We start from the raw sequence: 5,006 nt of genomic DNA on the forward strand, positions 1-5,006 counted from the left end.
ATGGCCCAAGTGCTTGGGCCCCTGCACCCGCATGGGAGACCAGGAAGAAGCACCTGGCTCCTGGCTTCGGATCGATGCAGCGCTGGCCATAGCAGACATTTGGGGAGCGAACCAAAGGAAGGAAGATCTTTCTCTCTGTCTCTCTCTCACTGTCTATGACTCTACCTTTCAAAAAAAGAAAGACTATAAATAGAAAATTAGTGCCATTTGATACACCTAGAGGTAATGATGAAAGTAAATACAATCAAAATAATACAAAGATTAGCAAAGTGCCATCACACACTAAAGATAGAGATACATAAAAATGTATTAAGACAAATCAGATCTAAATTAAGACTTCCTCTGTATTGTATTAACACTTAAGGGGCTTGGAAAAAAGAATAATCTTTGCAGGATTCACTGTTATTCAATGTCTTTTCCCAATCTTTAATTTATTATTTTCTTTTTTTTAAGATTTTATTTATATATTTGAGAGAGAAAAGAGGGAAAGAGAGGTTTTCTGTCCGTTGCTTTACTCCCCAAATGGCTGCAATAGCCGGAGCTGAGCCGGTCTGAAGCCAGAACCAGGAGCTTCTTCTGGGTCTCCCACACCAATGCAGCAACCCAAGTACTTGGGCCATCCTCTACTGCTTTCTCAGGCCTAGCAGAGAGCTGGATTGGAAGAGGAGCAGCTGGGACTTGAACCAGTGCCCATATGGGATTCCGGTACTGCAGGCAGAGGCTTAGCCCACCCCGCCACAGCACTGACCCCTATTTTTTATTTTCAAAGATTTATTTTATTTATTCATTTGAAAAGCAGAGTGACAGAGAGAGGGGGAGAGATCTTCCATCTGCCAGTTTCATCCCCAAATGACCACAACAGTCAAGGCTCGACAAGCTGAAGCCAACATCCAGGAATTCTACCCAGGTCTCTCACATGAGTGACAGGGGTCCAAGCACTTGAATCCAATCCGCTGCCTTCCCAGGTGCATTAGCAGGATTCTGGATGGCAAGCAGAGCGGCCAGGGCCCTATCCAGCACTGCAACATAGGATGCCAGTGTCAAAGGCGGCTGCTTAATCCACTGCACCACGACACTGGCCTCACTCCAAACTGTTAAAACCACTTCCCTGTCTCAGTGGGCACCTTGAAAAGCTAGCATTCTGATAAATTCCTCCTCTCTCCCCAACCAACTTTTTCCTTAACATACTAGCAAGTTTCTGATCTGTGCAACCAAAGCCATCATAGCAAATGAGGTATCTGTAGTTAAGTGGACCTCACTTTCTCATTTATCGTTAAGGAGCAGGCTAATGGGAAGTGGCCTACATCACTTCCTCTCACTCCATTGGCCAGAATTCAGTCACATGTGCTCCTCCTAGGTGCAAAGGAGTCTGGGAAATACCGTCCCAAACTCAACAGCTATTTCCTGTTCTACTCCATTGAAGAGATGTCTGAGTCTTTTGTGGACCGTGTCTGCCACTCACTGTCACCAGCAGCTAGCACAGGGCTGGTCACGTTCCAGGAGCTCAGATAAAGAGACAAGGGAGAGGCCGGCGCCGTGGCTCACTAGGCTAATCCTCCGCTTGCGGTGCCGGCACCCCGGGTTCTAGTCCTGGTTGGGGCACCACCGGATTCTGTCCCGGTTGCCCTTCTTCCAGTCCAGCTCTCTGCTGTGGAGGATGGCCCAAGTGCTTGGGCCCTGCACCCGCATGGGAGACCAGGAGGAAGCACCTGGCTTCTGGCTTCGGATCAGTGCAGCGCCAGCCATAGTGGCCATTTGGGGAGTGAACCAATGGAAGGAAGACCTTTCTCTCTGTCTCTCTCTCACTGTCTATAACTCTGCCTGTCAAATAAAAATTTAAAAAATAAAATAAAAAAAAGAGACAAAGGAGGAAGAGACAAAGAGGAAGAAATGATACCATGTTCTTTTCCTTTAAATGGGACAAAATTTCTATTTACTTTTGAATCTCTCACTCTTTTAACTGAGGGTGAACCACTCTTTTTTTTTTTCATAGACATATTGAAATATAACTCAGTGAAAACTTTATGGTTTTATTAAGCAATTTCATTTTCACTCTCAGGATCTCTATGGGAGTAAATCACATATAGATAATTCCTGAAAGGTCACCTGGAAAATAGATTTCTGTGAATTAAATCTTGTCTTCCCTGGCCTTTATTATGCTATCAAAGTCAAGTTTCTGTGGGAACACATTTCTAAGCTATGTCATATTTAAGAATTCAGCTACACATATATCACAAACTTCAGTGTGTGTGGATGGGGCCTTGCAAAATAAGTCACATAAATAAAATACCTTGGAACGAAGACGATTTGGACATTGTATTAGTTTCCTAAGGCTGCCACAACAAACTACCGCAAACTGGATGATGTGCACACAGGGCGCTTGTTGTCTCTTGTTCTAGATGCTACAAGTCCAAGTTCAAGCTGCCGATGGGGTTGGCTCCTTCTGAAGACTGCAGGGAGAATGTGTTCATGCGTCTCTCTGAGTCTCTGGTGGCTTGTTGAAGATCTATGCCTTCCTTGGCTGGTGGATGCCTCCCTTCTGTTCCTGTGGCATTCTCCCTGAGCATACGTCTGTCACTGTGTCCAACTTTACCCATTGTGCAAGGACACCGGCCATCCTGCATTAGGGGTCATCCTGATGGCGTCATTCGAATTCCATTATCTGTGAAGACCCAATCTCCAAATAAGGTCACATTCACAGGTACTGGTGGCTAGAGTTTCCACGTGACGTTTGGGAGGACATAATTCAACCCCCATGGGCAGACATTTAGCCTGGCAGATGACACTCGCATCCCGTATCTGAGTGTCTGGGTTCTATATCCGGCTTCAGCTTCTGAGCCTAGCTTCTCGTCAATGAAGAGCCTGAAAGGAACAGTGGTGGCTCAAGTGGTTGAGTCCCTGCCAACCATGTGAGAGATCCAGATTGAGTCTCCAGGTCCTGGTTCCAGTTCTGGCCCAATCCTGGCCACCACAGACATTCTAGGAGTGAACCAAGCGATGGCAGTGCTCTCTCGCTCTCTCTCCCTCCCCCCTCTCAAATAAATAAATAAATAGTAGTGGAAAGAACAACAGTTCAGTCCACAAGAGTTAACATCTCAAACAATGTTCAAAATGGGAGCAGCAGGGACCAGATAAGAAAACAAAGTGCCCTGCACCAAAGCAACTTAACCTCTGCTGTCCTCATACTCTTTCGCTAGAGACCTCAGGATTCTTCAGGATTTCCCCAGCCTTATAGTGCCAGGCTGAAAAAAAAAAACAGCACTGACCCCTAAAAGGGTGAGCATTGAGCTTGGGGGTAGGATTGAAGTGCGTAGGTGCCAGAGGAGAGCTGCCTGGGTGCAGACTTCAGGATACTTCCTCATTATCCATTCAGCATGAATGCCATTAGCTAGCACTCAGCATTGGTCTAGACCTGGCTTTTTTAGTAATGTTGAAGTGAAATGTGATAAATGAAACGCACAAATGCTAGGTTATGTGTTGTAGGGTTGTGACGAAGGACGTCTCTGTGAAGCACAAACACATGCGTATCAAGTTCTAGAACACCTCCATCACCCTGGGACCTTCTTTGGGCTTCTGTCTCAGTTACTGCACACACTCCCACCACGGAGGCAGCCAGTGTTCTGACTTCTCTCATTTGAGACCATCTATCATTGGTTCACCCACTGCAAAACTGCAGTTAGATGGACTCTGGCCTAAGCCTTCTTTCACTCAACACCATGGTTTTGAGATTGCTAGATGTTATTACATGTATTGGCGGCTCATTCATCCTATTACTGACCGGTACACAGTCAATGAGGACAGAACGCAATTACTTTGCCCATTACCCTACCTGTGGGCATCTGTGCTGTTTCCAGTGTTTTGCTTATTAAGGAAAATGCTCCTAAGGAGATTCTTGTCCAAGTCTCCATGCCTTCATATTCAGTTATATGAGCGCACTTGCTGGGCCACAGAGCAGGTGTTCAGTTTTATGTAAAAAACAACTTCCAGAATGTTTCTGTAGTAGCTGGATCATTCTAAGCTCCCACTAATACTTTCCTGAGATTTTGAAAAATAATGATCACCCTAAGGAAGGCAGACCAGAGAATAGTCCAGACTGGCAGGTGACTGGTTGGGAAAGCATGCCACAAAGATCTCTCTCTCTCCCTCTCTCTATCTCTCTCTCAACTTTGAGAAAGGTTTATAACTCAGTACACTTTGGTTCCTCTGTGTGCACCCAGAATAATCCCAAACAACTACCAAGACACCAGACAGGGCTTGGAGAAAGAAGGCTCCATTCTTAATTTAAACAGTAATTTCTTGGGACAAAAAAAGACCTATACAGTGGAATATTTTAGTATCCATGTCCGTGTATTCTTTTATTCACTGTAAAAAAGCTTGACCTACTTAATACAGAGGGAAATAGTCTGGGCTGAGACAGAATGCTTTAGTGATGCTTCCCTATTCGCCTGCACCCAGCAGCTGTGGCAGTGAGTCAAGCCCCCCCGCCCCACGTGGCCTCCTTATCAGACGCCTCTGCAGCAGGACTTTGGGTGATGCCTATGGTTTTGAGAACTCCGTGCCTGGAGTTGAAAGTCTCCAGCCCTCTCCATGAAACTATGGAACTCTTCACACACTCGAATCCATCCCTTTCTGCTTTTACTATCTGGGAATCCTCCACATGAGGAAACAGAGCCTCGGAGGGTACGCAGAGTTTGGTTCAGGAAATGAATTCTCCAGTTCTTTAACTTCCAAAAGCTCTAGGCTTCTACAACAGTCTCTCTGGCAACTTCCATGGGCTACCTTCCCTCCTATGCCCTCTACTTCTTCACAGTCACCCTGCTCCCACACAGCAAAAACCAAGCTGATCACTCATCACTGGTATTATCGTAGTGTTTTGCTACCTCTGAGAATAAAGGCCCCTAAGCCCAATTAAAGAGAGAGATTCAAGAATGGACTGCTCCAGAAAGGGAGTCATTTCAGCAAAGTCCTAGAATGAGGAATGTTAACTAAATGCTCTCCAAGGCTCC

Source organism: Lepus europaeus, chromosome 4, assembly GCF_033115175.1.
Source record: "Lepus europaeus isolate LE1 chromosome 4, mLepTim1.pri, whole genome shotgun sequence".
In the NCBI taxonomy this organism is placed as follows: domain Eukaryota; kingdom Metazoa; phylum Chordata; class Mammalia; order Lagomorpha; family Leporidae; genus Lepus; species Lepus europaeus.